This window comes from Vicugna pacos, chromosome 6, assembly GCF_048564905.1.
Source record: "Vicugna pacos chromosome 6, VicPac4, whole genome shotgun sequence".
NCBI classification, from domain to species: Eukaryota; Metazoa; Chordata; class Mammalia; order Artiodactyla; family Camelidae; genus Vicugna; species Vicugna pacos.
In genome coordinates this window covers 18152474-18168085 of record NC_132992.1, presented here as the reverse complement: position 1 = coordinate 18168085, position 15612 = coordinate 18152474, and the positions used below count along the sequence as shown (strand labels likewise).

Sequence of the window (15612 nt, the reverse complement as noted above, 5' to 3'; positions counted from 1 at the left end):
CAAACAACAACAAAATAAAACAGAACTTCTTGGCAGAATGGTTGGATTTTAGAGCTTTGTGAAGAAACTCCCTTCAGTGTTTGAACAGATATGGAAAAAGAGAAGGGGGTCTGGGAAGAATGCCTTCCTCGCCAGCCTGCAATAGGCAACTTCTACCGTTCGGGTAGAAAAAGTTCCGGGGACATGTGGCATCTCAGCAAATGCAAGACATCATCCCATGGTCTTACATTCCCCTAGGAAAAGATGCGTTTTCCAGAGGCTTAGGAGGGACAAAATAAATCACAGGCTTTCACTGGGAAATTAGAAAGAGAATGAAGGATCTTAAAAGCTAAATATCAGGAGACCCAGAAAACTCTTTTAAGTTCAGGCAACTAGTGGAAAGATAGAGGAGTAGTTAGAAAACGTTTTGCTTCATAACTGTGTTGCCCTGACATCCCAAACAACAAAGTATGAGGTAGGCTAAAACCTCTGTTCTTGGTTTTAATTAAACTTCTTGATAAAAGTTGAAGGAAGTGGAAAGGAGAGTTGAATGGGAGAGAAAACAGAGAAGAGTTGGGCAGTAATGGATAATATTTAGAGATTAGTGAGCAAAACACCTGTGTTTGTACGTACTTGACTTGAAAGAATTTCTATAATATACTATATGATCTTCTTTTGGTAAATAAATAATGAACCCCCCATCTCAGAAGTACATGCACTTTTTTGACGATTTATATAAGCACTGAGAAAATTACTAAAGGATAAACACCAGGTATAAATACTTGATATTGGGCTGACGTGCAATAAAACTATAATAATTACAATAATCGAATGTGAGAAGCATGACCACAGTAAAGACCATCGATGACCCAATCCTGCTCGTGTGCGCATGTGTGTAGAGACACAGAAAGACGTTTCTTTATATGAGCACAAGGAGATGCATGAAAGAATCAGCGTGGTTGGTAACCTCCCCACCTCCTTCCGCTGCGTGAAGCTTGCCAGGAGAGCCCGCCTCCCACTGTAATAGAGGCGGAAAGTGTCGGGTTTGTTTTCAGTCTCTCTGACATTGAGGACGTGGAAATGTAATCCAGTTTTGGCCAGTGGGGCCTCAGCAGAAGTCTGGGGAGGCTTTGGGGGACGGCTTCCTTCCCTAATAGAAGGGAATACATGAGGAGAAGCTCTCTTCCTTTGGCTGGTGGGGAGTGACATATGGGGCAAGGATCTGTACTTACCATCCTGGTACCGTGAAGTAAGCCGGGCGGAAAGCCCACACGCTGAGGACGGCCGAGCAAAGATGGAGACGTAGAGCTGCTGCACTCGCCAGCTCTGAAGCCCCTCGTATCTGGGCGTCCTATTAAGGGAGATGTTAATGTTCTCCTTGTCCCTTTGCTGATGGGAGATTGTTTCTTCCAATTGAAAGCACCCTAGCTAGCTGAGAGAGCCACCACCGTGCTCAAGGGGCTTATCTCCCAGCAGAGGGGTGTTGGGCTGGAAATCTCTCCCATCTATCTATTTGCCCACATACAACTTGCTTTATATTAGTGGTTTTCAATTCTGGCCTCATATTAGAATCACCTGGGGAGCTTTTCAAAACTACCAATGCCTGGGCCACATCCCAGAACAATTAAATCAATTAAATCAGCATCTCTGGGTTGGGCCCAGGCACTGGTATATTCCAAGTGTGCTCCACAAGAGTCTGATGTTCAGCCAGAATCGGAAATCCCTGCTCTGTGTTGTCTTTCTTGTGTGTCATAACAATGTTAGTCTGTGTATCTGTCATCGGAAATAAACTACTTGTATTAATTTTCTATTGCTGCGTAACAAGTTAGCACACACTAGAGGCTTGTGAGCGTACCCTTCTGTAGGCTGGACTGGATTCTCTGCTCAGGGTCTCACGTGGCTGTGAGCAAGGTCTCGGCTGAATTGGGCCCTTCCCTGGAGGCTCCGGGAAGGAACCTGCTTCCAGCTCGTTCAGGCTGATGGTGGAACTCAGTTTTGGTGGAACAGCTGAGGTCCCGGCTCCGTTGCTGGCTGTCACCTGGAGTCACTCTGCATTTCTAGAGGCTGCCGGTACTCCTGGCCGTGTGACCCCCTCTATCTGTAAGAAAAACTTTAAGAAAATCCAGAGAGAACTCACTGATTTTAATTTGCGCACTTCACCATTTTAAATGATCGCATGAGGCTCTTATTACAAGGGCAACTGACTTGGAAGCTTTAATTATATTTGAAAAATCCCTTCACAGCAGTAACTGTATTAATATTTGATTGAACAACATGGGACTGAGAGTCTTGGGGGGCCATATTTAGAATTCTGTCTACCATGACACCCCCAAATTGAATGGCTGACAAGACGAACTATTTCCCACAGCCCTATGGGCTGGCGCTCTGGGCAGGGCTCAGACGGGCCAGCGCACCTCTGCTGCGTGTGGCATCGCTGGGCTTTCTCATGCCCTTGCAGTGCGTCGGTTGGTAGAGCTGGCTGTGAGGCCAGCTGGTCTTTGTCGGCCTCACGTCTCTTGGGATGGCTGGACCTCTGATGTTATAGGCTCTCTCTCTCTTTCTCTCTGTCTGTCTCTCTCTCAGAGAGGCTGTCTCAGGCTTGCTTCAAGCTGTGGAGTCCCAGGAGAGTGAGAGTGGCAGCTCCGAGACCTCTTTAAGTGGCAGCTTGGAAACCACACAGAATCACGTCTGCTACTTCCTCCAAGTCAGAGCAAGTCAGAAGGCCAGCCCAGATCCAGGGGGTAGGCCAAAAAGACTCCACTGTTTGATGGAAGGAGCTGTAAAAACTTTACAGCCATTTATAATACGTCATCACAAGTAATCAATATTTATGAGGCTATGTTGACAACGAGGTGTTTGGATGCTTCAGAGGTGCGAGAAGCAGACGTAGATGGCCCTGACTTACCCTCAGCTACAGGCCAGAACATTGCAGTTCGCTCTAATCCCAAGCGGTTCACCAAGACCGTATGCTGGGTTGTGACCACCAGGTGCCCGCGACTCAGATGGCAAAGACAAAGGAAACAATGTGCCGCTACAAGTCCAACCTTTCGAATCTTGGAGTGGCTACAAAACCAGGCAACTAGATGTCCAGCACTTTAAAGGGCCACGGGCCTCAAAGAACTCTCTTTCCCAAAGTGAGAAGGGGAACACTTCTCATTCTTAGTTTGAGGATCGTCTTGGCTGCCATGGAGGATCTAGAAGCTCCTTGTGACTTTATGTTTTACTGAAATGAGAAATAGTCAAACACATTCAGTTTACACCAATTTCACGAGGACATGTTGTCTGCTGAAGCTATCCAGCACTCTTAGGCTGTGTCCTTATGGTGGCTAACGTGTATTTATTTCCATTAATAGACAATAGATTTAAGGCAGCCACATCTATATTTGTACTAAAAAGCCCTTTGTTCATTAAAGTTTTCATGATCACTGTTTGAAAGCAACAGAAGCTTAGATGAACATATGAACATCAGACTTTGCACCCACCAACTGATCTTCTACATGACCATCAGAACGATCTTTCTAAAACAGCTTTTGGTCAGCTAAATTATTCCCTGATTGTTTAAAAGGCTTCAGTCATTTATTACAGCAAAAAGAATAAATTAAAAAACCCAACCTCCTTAGTTTTGTGCACAAGGCCCTTCCCAGTATGGCCTCAGTGATGGGTTCTCATCTCCCGTCATTTCCCTAAGTCCCCCGAAGAAGCCAGTATTGTTCATTCAGTAATTTAGTTATTCATTCATTCAAACAAGTATTCACTGAGGGCCTATTACGGACCATAGATGGTCTTCTAGTTACTGGAGATTCGCAGATAAACAAAGTATTGTCCCCACTCCCACCCCCACCCTGCCAATGGGGTCAAGGCTTACTGGAGGCAGGAACAAAGATTGACATGACAATTAGAGTGCACACAGTGTGATGCTATGATAATTCTCCAACCCAGACACTGTTTTGCAAACATTCATTCATTCAATGCACATTTAGTGAGTGTCCACTGCTGAGAAGCATGGAAACACCTAGAGAGACCAGTGGGAAGGCGCTGAGCTTAAATTTTCCACTTTAACTGGGCTTCCACGGCGAAGGAAGAAACCAAAAACAAGCACACAAAAAGGCCCAGGACAGTGTATCCATCTTTCCTTCCTTAAGCATCCTGTGCAGGTGAAGCGCCTCTGGCCCGGGGAACTGCACAGCTCGTTGGAGAGTTCTGCTGCCCCGGAGCCAGGGAGCCGTACCTGACTCCAGTGCAAGGCAGGGTGTGCACGGGGGTGGAAGTGAAGTGAGTCAGTTTCAGGAAAACTGTAGTGCCAACTGAAGGACAAAGGCCCCAGGAACATCCTGTAAAATCTGTCTCCCTCCTGTGTCCCATGTTTTCTGCCTTTGGTTCTCAGAAAACAGGCAGAGAAGCAGAATCGGGTTAAAGGGGTAAGGTAACTAGCCTTCACCCTGGAGTCATTTTGTTTCCTTTCCCCATCGTTTCCCACCCCGTCAGTGATCTCTGGAATAGGCTGAGCTACAGCTGGGGAAACGATGGACTGAGCGCTTTTCTGACACCTCACAGGGCCCCACTTCCCTCCCATCTGCCCTTCCACCCAAATCCTCCTCTCATGGAAGAGAACAACAAGGAAAACAAAACGAGAAAGTCAGCGAAAGAGGGCAGCGGAGGCACAGATTGAAGGAAGAAAGGAGATCAGCGAGAGGATGGATTCATAGAAATGACAAAATCGAAATCCCTTTCACGTGCCAGAGGCTCCAGCCGAACTAATTTCCTAGTTTCTGCACGTGCAGGGGTTTCCACCACATTCACCCCTGCATGTGTGAACCCTGGGCCTCCTTTAAGGTCCAGGGCAAACACGGCCACCTCCTCTCTGGTACTTCCCCTGATCTGCTGGCCGGAAGTGGTCTGACCCCAGGGCTCCTAGTCTTTCTCTGACCTCCCTTTCTGGGCCTTAGCCTTTTCTTCACTGCAACCAACCAGCACGCTTGCAGGGCATTTGCCATCCTTGGCTGTGAGCCTGTGGGTAGGAGACTCCATACCTAGCACACCGTGGTAATCCCTGGCGGTGCCTAGCCCAGCCCTGCACAGGGGAGACCCTCAAACGACTCCAAGCCAGGAAAGCGAAGGTTTTTAGCTCAGCCTGGCTGCCTGCTCCCCTGGGCTCCCTCTCCGGCCAGTGACCACACTCTTTTCTCTCTTTCGGGGTCTTGAGATGAGAATTGCTGTCTGCTCTCACTAGACCCCAGGGACTGCATTTTCCATTCTCATTTCCCTCCAAAAGAATTTTGTACATTCTTTTTCTCTTAAACTCTACTCAAGTAGTCCTAATTTGATTACGTTTTCTGTCCCTTGCTCAGACCCTAACTGATACAGTATTTTGTCCATGACAGTAACAGTTCCTACTGGTTAGATCACTTTATATATATATTTCCCCTCCTCTGTCCCTGCAATAAACTGAGCACTTCAGACCTAATTTCCCCCGGAGAGGCTCAGTAAGGTTAAGTGATTCATCTACAGTTGCTCAGCTTGTGAGGTCTCAGTTCACGTGTTACCGTCTCACAGGAGGGCTTCCCTACTCGAAATAACCCCTTCCTCCCAAGCCCTATGGCTCTTTTCATCCCCTTCCTAACACTCATCGGGACCAGGTATTTCCCAATTTGTTGGTGTTTTGTCGACTTGTCTCACCCAGCCCGAGTGTGTGCTCCGCAGAGGCAGGATTTGGTTTCATTCACGGCTTCACTTTCAGAACAGACTTGATACTCAGTAAATATGTGCGGAATGAATGAGAGAAATCCTCCTTCTTCGGTCCAGGCCCCCTTTATACTACATGTCTTTCCTAATAGCCTGGGATGATTTCCTTTCCTTCTACACCAAGATTTTCAAATCCAGAGTTTAGATCATGAAACTCTACTCACATCAACTCTTTAGATCCAAAGTCAGAAGTCTCAAAATTGGTTTTGATGTTTTAGGAAGAAAATGAAAGAGCCATGAAGAAGCAAAAGGAGAGAGAGAGACAGAAGGACAGAGAGTGACACAGAAAGAGAGACGCTGAGAGAGAGGGTGAGACAGAGAGAGAGCATGGGAAGAGACAGGGAGACCCTCCAGGGCCGGAGCTGCACTGAGAGCTGCTTGGTGACGGTAATAAAGGAGGAGCGTGTGCAAACCTGGAGAGTCGCTCCCGAGACTGCATTCAAGGCAGGGGTCCTCTGGCAACCCGCGAAGTAATCCCTACGCTTCAATGATTGTTGACACCGTGCACCTTAAAGCGACAGCAAAGTAAAAATAGTCACAGTTAATAAGTAAACAACCAGGGTAGAGATTCAAATCCAAGCAGCCTACTACCTTGAAAAAAATCAAGTTAAGAGTACAGATTGTAGTGTATATTCTGTAAATAATGTACCTTCTATTCCCTGGTGACAAAAAATGTTTTCCATGCTCTACTAAATCTACTGCTTGTAACGAAAGTATACACCCACACGATTTCACACTTAAAATATTTTAAAATTTCAAATGAAAAGATTTCACATTCATATGATCCTGCTATACATATAAGTAGTCATTTGCCTTAAAAAAGTCAACTCTGGACTTAAGTTCTTGGCAATCCTTTCATTTTGTTTCGTAAATCACTCTCTCGGCACAGAACTGGTCTCTGCCTGCTGGGTAGCTACGTGAAGCCTCGTTCAAGGCTTTTTCAGTTCAGGAAGAACAGGATTAAGTTAAACTCTCATTTCTCCGTTGTGTGTTCGCTGTTCTCCACTGCGAATTTCCCTTGGACGTCACTGTAAGGACATCCCTGGGAGTGTTCCCAAAACCATAGGGTGTACTCGTCTAGGCTGCAAGGCCTTGAGTCAGGGAACCGAGTACAGCGTGTGACACGTCAATGGAACTCAAAAGTGATTCCGTTGGCTGGCAGGAGGAACTCAGGGCTCATCTCAAGAGGGTAAATAGCTTAGTTGTTTTCTTTCCAAAGAAAAGAAGTTACAGCTCTGTTAGAAGCCTCTGTAATCTGTGTTCACTGGGTAGATATGAGGGTCGTTGCTCCTTAAAAACTCATCCTGCGTGAATGCAAAAGGAGTCTTAAAGCAAACCCCTGGAGCCAGGGTGGACCAGTGTGGAGGAAAACATCATAGGTTAAAATGAGAAGAATTCTGCACAGATGCCAACGTGGGACAGGAACAAGACGGAGCAACCCCATTTCTGGAGCACTCATAACTGGAGCCATGACACCAACCACCGCCGGGAAGGACCAGGGGCAAACAAGAAAAACCGCATGTGTGCGTAAAGTGAGCTTCCACAAGCCTGGATAATTTATATCAAGGGTGGCTGTTATTCTTGTCAGACAGTGTTGTGTGTGTGTATGTGTGTGTGTATCTAAAAATCCTTGTAATATGAGATCGCTCATATGTGGAATCTAAAGACTCATGGACAGAGAATACAGACTTGTGGTTACCAGGGGGGTAGAGGGTGGGAAGGGATAGACTGGGATTTCAAAATTGTAGAATAGATAAACAAGATTACACTGTACAGCACAGGGAAATATACACAAAATGTTATGATAAATCACAGAGAAAAAAATGTGACAATGAGTGTGTATATGTCCATGAATGACTGAAAAAGTGTGCTGAACACTGGAATTTGACACAACATTGGAAAATGATTATAAATCAATAAAAATGTTAAAAAAATAAAAATAAAAATCCTTGTAAATTCCACAGAGACATTGTTCTAGTAGAAATCCTTGCAATCACTGTGGTATCTCCTGACCACACCATCATTTCTGGAGAAGAAACTCCAGGCAGGGTACGCACATCCCGAAGCTGGACTGTGCTGTGCTATCTGCCCATCAGTGAGACTATGAGACACAGTCTGAGGAGGACCACATCCTGCTAGGGTTATCTTGACTTTCAGTGAGTCTCCGGGCTTAGCACATCTGTGTCAACAGCTCTGTGGCCAACCCAGGTCTCCAAGGGTGGTTTTCAATGGGGCAGCCTCATGGGGAATCTGTGTAAAAAAGGGTGAATTGTCAGTGATCTACGATTCCCTGAATCCATTTCACATTCCAGTTTGTGCCAATAAAATTTAAATTTCTCCTTTAAGAAAAATAAGCACAGTGGTATTGTTTTGGGCTGCCCTCTTATAATTCTTTCAAACAAATTCTATCATCGGCTTGAGATAAATGAGTTTGAAACCCAATTGCTGATCCAAACAAAAATTAGAAAAAGATGGAGGGAGACAGGAGGGAGTATGAGGTAGAACATCAAAGTCAAGGAGTTTTCTTGTTGTTTTCGTTTTGCAGTTATTTTGTTGTTTTTAAACAATGCAGCATCATTTAGGTCAGAGTGCACAGGGCTGGAGCTCAGGATCCAGACCCGTCTTTGCTGTGTGAGCCTCAGCCCTCAATTTCCAGAGTAACAAGAGGTTGCATCAACTAAGCTCTAACATTCAAACCTTGCTTTTGTGGGTCTACATGGTTGGAGCCAGTTAATCTGGACTTGCTCCACCATCTGTTTGCTGTGTGAATATGCCCTTCTCCAAAAAATAAACTCTCCTGGTTCCCCATTTGTTAAACGGGCACAATAACAGTACATACCCCTCTTTGGGGCTTTGTGGAGATTAATGAGTTTCTACACGTAAAGGCAGCGTTGGCACTTGGAAATACCTTGTACACATTAGCTATTGATACTTGCATCTTTATTATTATTCCGTCTTCATGGAGAAAGCTAAACCAGCATTTCTCATTGTAAGAGAAGCATGCTGGCTAAAGACTGTGTGGTGCGTTGGTGCAGGCACGGGCTTGAGCAGCAGAGTTTTGTGGAGGGGCTTACGTTTTATGATACATGAACCATGGAGAAGTGAATGCCCTTGAAACTCAGCAAAAGCTCTCACCCTGTGAGCCTCTTCCCAGTGAAGTCACTTCTTTCTGGATAAACAAGTCTGGCCCCATTGCGGGAAGCACTCCAAGTGAAGCCTCCTTTTTGGTGTGTGATCTGCGTCTGAAATAAGCATTTCAATTAGATTCATTAAGACAGTTATTACTTGGTAATTGAATAGCAACAGATTGCAAAGGAACACTTATTGAGGTCTAATAAGTATGTAGGAGAGAAATCGTCTCTTTCTGTGATTCCATCAGCTATAAAGCAGTGTAATTAGATTCTGACTAACACATTCAAACTGAAGGGAATGTTGAGGCATCTAATTGGCACTTAGGAAGATACCTGCATTACGTTCGGTGCTTCCGATTTACATACTTATTAAGTGTCAGTTTAAGTTGTTAAATAATTGAGACTAGTGGACAGTAGTAGGTCAGGTGGTTAAGTAAGAATTACATTCTTCAACATATTAATAAATTAAGACCAGGTCTATTTTAAAATGCAACATGCAACCTTACTGTGTCCATAAGGTTGCATCAATACATGTAATATTTCAATGTTTCTCATTCAAAAATTCAGGACTCGACTCTGATTTTCTCAACTATAATAGATTCATTCATTCATTCATTCATTCATTTGCAATCAGTTTTTGAGCAACTACTGTGTGTAAAAAAGCACATTGTTTGCCATCAATTTGATAATAGAGATAAGATGGGTATGTAAGAAAAATCCAGTTTGTGACACAAACAAAGTATTCTGGGAGAGCAAAAACAGAAAAAAAAAAAACAAATTCTTTTCATATTCTCCTCTTTTCAGGGGACATAATCCTCTTTGGGATTTCAATTTTCTACCAGTTATACAACTAGATAGTTCTACTTCCAAACCAAAGCGCAAACTTCAGAGGTAGATCCTTATCCTTTATTATTTTTGATGCAAAATGAGGACCACGTGCTATGTGCATAGCAAGTTCAGTTAAGTAGTTACAAAGCCCTGGATATCTTTTTGTAATGAAAATGCATTTAATTTTTTTGAGAAGTTCCATTTAATGCAGTTATATTAACCACCAAAATGTGGGTAACTCAGTTTGTCTTTCACTGAAACCATCTCTCATAAGAAAATATAACTTCTTTTTAAATATAAGAGACTCATATCCTAGAAAATCCACAGGGAAACAAAATCTGCAGTGACTGCACATGCGTGGTTGTGGTGAACAGTTCAGACCGCATTTATCAGGCAGAAGGCTCACTTGATTGACAGCTGCTGCAAAAAGGGACCACTTTTGTTAGCAAAGCTGCTGAAAAGTAAAGAAAAACCACTAACCCTCCCCCTCCCAGCACACCAAAAAGCAGGACTTCTTGATAGTATCCATTTTTGATGATTTTCTAATTCGTAAACGTTGACAGAATGTGTCCAGATTGCACAAAGTTCTCACGATTGGCAACATTTTCCCCCTCCTCTCTTTTTAACCACCTTTTTATCTCAGAAGGGACAGAGAGGAAAAGAACATGTCTCCGTTACTGCTCTGGCACCTTTCTGATTTTACTGTCAAAGCCCCAGCATACCACGACCTTATGTTTATAAATCCAGCTCCTTATCTAGCAGCCCAACCTCTCCCCGCTCCCTCGTTGTCACAGATACCATGGTCTCCCTCGTCGTTCATGCTCACTATCACAGCTGGCATCTGACACTACCCTTTCCTCCCTGTCACTAAAAAATGGATGTTGCTCAGCCTGTCACTTGTCTCTACTACGTCTCTAAAGCTCCATCTTAGCTCTCCGTGTCTGTTCAACCTTTGCTCATGCTTCATCCTCTGTGAAGACTTACAATGCACTTACGTGACAACCAGGGGGATTTATCCTGAATATGAGGGAGAATTGCTTGACCATGACGCATTGGAAAAGGCTTTTAAGAGAGTTTGTCGTGATGCTTAAGGATGACAGACTTCTCTTGGATGGGAGCCATTTTGCATTTTCTGGAACTTGACTTTGTTCTTCTGCTTACTTGGGGCCATGCCTCCCCTCTCCCCTTGCAGCTCTGACTCTGCTACTTCCTCGGCCTCTTATATCTGCCTTCATTTCATCCCCAGCCAAGTACATAGATTTCTCTATTATTGATACCTTAGCATTTCTTTACGCATTCCCGTGAACACCTTTCTGAAGTCACTTCAATGACCAATTACAATAGAAGCTAATATTTATTAAGTACTTACTATGCACCAGACCATGTCATAAGCACTTTGCTTATATTATTTCCTTTAATCCCATAACAACTATAGAAGTCAGATATTATCAATATCTTATTGTCCTAACTGGGAAAAGGAGATTTGAGTTAAACAACTTGTTCAAGGTCACATGGCTAGTAAGTGGTAGAACCTGGATTTACACCTAGGAAGTCTCCCTCGTAACACTACCACAGCATAAAAGGAGTCGCCTGATTAAATTTCAGCCTTGTCTCCAACAGAGCTGACGTTTACTGCTGTCCTCCAGTATTCATCCCCCTCTCCTATCTTAATATCACCCAGATTTAATGAAAATGCCACTCATCCCCAAACTGCCCCATCACAGCTCCAGTGGTGGGCTCTTGTTGGTTGAAACCCATCGAGGCGTGCCCTTTCCTCTGCCATGTCTTTTGTACAGTGGTGGGCGCCTGATGTTTAAGGGTCTGAACCTGGAAATTCTTGTTTGGAAGGCTGGACAGAAGTGCTCCCCCTGTTGCCAAATGTGAGAACAGCAGCACAGAGCTCCCACTTGTCCTGGCGCCAGTCCCATGACCAAGGCAAGAGCCAGTCTCAGCATGAAGCTACCATCCAGATGGGATGGGAGGCAGATGGGAGACCTGGGAAGAAACTGGCTGAGCTACTTCTAAGCCCACCCAGCCTCTGGAGTTCTTGTTTTGTGGGCCAGAGAACCCCTTGTATTGCCCAAGACAACTTGAGCTGGGGTATTTTACGGGTGGAAATGAGGCCCGTTTGCCCAGGACAATCCAAGTTTATACCTGTTGTTCTGGAATAATTATTAGCAATTATTAGATATTATTTTACATATTATACTTATATAATGTATATATTATAATTATATAATAATTATTATTGCCTCCTTTCACTCTCAAAGTGTCCTCATTTGGATAATAAATCATATGGCCACCCTAGCTTTTCCATAACTTGAAACAAGAAGTCCTAACTAGCCCATTCAGTTCTTTCTCCGACTTGATTTCTTTCTGTGCTTTTCACAAACACCCTACAGCTTGATGTGAGAGGATCAGAAAATAAAGATCCCCTGATAAATGGAACATGGTAACTTTGACCCATCAAATTCCTGACCTCTCCTTGCTTCAAGTCAGCTAAGAAAAGGTCTCTTCGTGCCCAAATCTAATGAAAAGGCCATTTGGGGACCCGTGAGCTCTCGCCTGCGGGGAGCCACACCCGAACCCCGCTGACCGCAGGCGGCGAGCATCAGTGCTGTGAATCCAGAAGCATGGCATCCACATTCTCTTTGTCAGCAGGGAAAGATTAGGCTGTTCCTTGCTGCTCAGTCTTTCTTGCTGAACAGTCCAAAGCAGCCCCTTAGAATAGAAAGAACTACGCATCACTGAACATCATACCCGTGAACCAGCGCAGCACATCAATGCTGACACCCTGGGAACCAGATTGAAAAGGTGTTCCTGGCGTCTGAGTCAGAGCCAGAGCAACACACTGAGTGAACGTCGGATTCCAGCTAGGAACGCTAATTTTAGCAGGGGCCGAGAAAGAGAAAATGAGGAGAAAATAGCTCTAACGGAGAATCATAACTGGAAACATTTGCATTTGTACCCTGAAATCCAGCACAGGCCTTTGGACTTGAGGTTTGGGGAAGAGAAAACATAATGATTACAAAGCAAAAATAAGGAAGGATTCAAGCACCCTAATGATGCATGCACTTTGCATCCCTGAATCTTTCCTTCCACTCAAATACTAAGAAGAAAAATTTTGAAAATATTTACTTTTTTCTCCAGATTCATGTTCATCTCCTTAAAAAAAAAAAAAAGCTTTAAAACAGCAATCACGGCAACCGGTATAGTAGGTGTAACAGGTATCCTGGCTGAGCGGAGGATGGGCGTCCAACACACGGAGGGCCTCTCTTTGTGTGTAGTAATTGCAACCAGTAGGAGAAAAGTTGAAACTCATCTAATGACCCTGGTTGGTCCCATGATGACTATATATCTGAGGGCCCCGAGGGCCTGCAGCCCGTGGAAAGCAGTCAAGTGAGAAGGGACAGACAAGGAACAGGCCAAGGTCTCGAAAGGGAATGGGAGTTCTGAATAGAGCTTGGAGGCTCCTACAGAATTTGTCATCATCCAGGGAACCAGGAACCTATTGCTGCATAACAGAAGATTCCACAGCTTACAAACAATGACCATGTTATATGAGTCATTTTATACCGAGCGGGCCTCGGTTGAGTCCTCTGCAATGTGTCGAGGTGACTGGGGTCACTCCATGGCATTCAGCCGCATGCCTGGGGCCTTGGCAGGCATGGCTGGAAGGCTGGACTCCACTGGGCCCTTTCCTCCTCCGTGGAGTCTCAGGGCCTCCGCACATAGTTTCTCAAGTAAGGGCGTCAGATTTCTTAAGGGGTGGTGCTGGGCTCCAAGTGGCCAAGGCCAAGGCTGCCAGTTTCCTTAAAAGCCAGGGCCAAGGGGGAGGGTGTATCTCAGGGGTGGAGCGTGTGCTTAGCATGCACGAAGTCCTGGGTTCAATCCCCAGTAGTGCCATTAAAAACCGAATTAAAAATAAATAAATAAATAAACCAATAAACCTAATTACGCCCCCCCAAAAGAAAAACTATTAAAAAAAAAAAAAAGCCAGAGCCAGACTCAGCATAGCTTCACTTCTACCGTCCTTACTCTCTTAGTCAAACAAAGGCCTGCCAGATTTGGGGGGAGGGGGTTGGCAAGGACACAGGGGCCCCATATCTCCTCAGGAAGCATGTCAAATAATTTGCCTCCATCTCTATTTTGCCATAACCAGTTACACCAGCAGTGTGTGTGTGTATGTGTTTATATATTGAAAGAACATATCCCTAAATACTTGAGGGCGGCTTATGTAATCTTGCTCTGGGGACCTAACTCCCCTTCAAACCAGAAATGAAGTCATTCTCTACCCTTGACTTCAAAAGTGTTGCCCTGAGCTCGTTTCACCTCAGTCAGGTGAAGGCGATACTCACCACGGCAGGGAGGCAAGCGGATCTCCACCTTCAGAGCTGTGTCTCTGAGAACCTGCTAGCCTGTGGGCTACTCATCTAGGCTCAGACCCACCACCCGGGGCAGAGGAAAGAGTTGGATCACTCACGGCTGGGGAGTTTTGAGGCTCCAGCTGAATTTCTGCAGGAAACCTTGTCTTCCTCCCTTGACTTTCCCAGCCCCACCCTCGGCTTCTGACTGGGCAGGAGTGGTGATAAGGATCTCTGGCTCCCAGTCGGGAGGTCAAGTTCCACTTTCCTTGACATGGAGAACAGCTGATTTTCAATTCCTGCAGGATTCAGGCAACAGCAAAAGAGACGGCAGCTGTGTTCTACAGTCAGAATGGTCTCTCCCTGGAAACATGGAGGCAGGGTTGCAGACTGTCCATGAAATACAGAGTGTGAGTTTAGACAGCGGCGGTGATGAGTCATAACAAGACAATTACCCTGGTGATGGCATGGGGTGGGGCCTGCAGTTAAATACGTACAGGGCTTGGAGCCATTAAGGTTTGGGCACTAAAATTCAGTCTGTGCTTATTGGCTGGTGAAGCCTGAGATGGACACGTTGTATAGATCAGATCTTTATTTATTTCTATTTTTTAGTGAAGAAACTGAGTTGAAATAAAACATGAGCCGACTTAGCAAAGGGAAAGGTGAAAACAAGGGAAGAGTGATACACAATAACCTTCTTTATTCTGCTCCGTCTACCTTCCTTCTCCGCTTGCACAGTCTGAGTTTAAGTCCCGGTGGGGAGAGGTGGCTAGTGAGCACTCCTGAGCTCCAGTTCCAGGCTTTTGTAGAGGGCCTTGGGGCATCTGCAAAGCAGTCTTGCTTCAGGCTGGACATGGGCTGAGCTGCCTGTCTTCTTTTCCCCGTGGGTTATAAACACCTAAGTTGTGAACCTGAGACTTGAGGGGAAGGGCCGTCCTGAAAGCAAGCATCACCTGCAATCATCCTGTGCTGGTTCCTTCCCTCAGTATATTTCTCAGAAATGTGAATATTGCATTTCGCTGTAAAGGGCACTATTAAGAAGGGGAGAAATTATTAAAGGAAGAGGAGCTGTCTGATGATTTTATTTAAACTTCAGTTTGAACTGTCGCATGACTCAGCATCCCTTAATGAGGGGTAAACTTTTAATGGTAATTGTTACGGAGTCCAGTGTGTTTAAGGCCATGCTTGTCTAGCTTTTTCTTTTCTTCACTTCCTCCTTTGTAAGATGGGTTTTTTTCATAAAGGTAAAAATAATCTATAATATTTAGATCTACTATTTAAGGACAGCAACTATAGCTCTGAGAAGAGAATAAATTGTAAAAAAAAAAACTTAAAAAAAGATCTTATTGATTAAATGTTCCGATGTAAGAGGACAGGTTGAGAAACTGCAAAGATGTATAGGTGTGTGTATCTATACATATGTGTGCATGTATGCATATAAATATATTAATATAGGAAAGGAAACTATTAATAAACAATTTAACCACTTCTTTTATGAGACTAAATCTCTCAGATAACATGATGAAAAGTTAATCCATCTTTTGAAAAGAAAATAAAAACTGGAGGAA

General features: G+C 44.6%; 1 long non-coding RNA gene across 1 annotated transcript; it reads right to left on the bottom strand.

Moving 5' to 3' along the window:
- Positions 1–2342: 2342 nt before the first annotated feature.
- Positions 2343–14235, bottom strand: LOC116277969 (uncharacterized). Its single transcript, XR_012073901.1, has 4 exons — positions 14039–14235; positions 8857–8963; positions 6135–6229; positions 2343–3202 (listed from the first exon to the last, which is right to left on the bottom strand). It is a non-coding gene; the product is annotated as an uncharacterized lncRNA (long non-coding RNA).
- Between the last annotated feature and the right edge of the window lie 1377 nt (positions 14236–15612).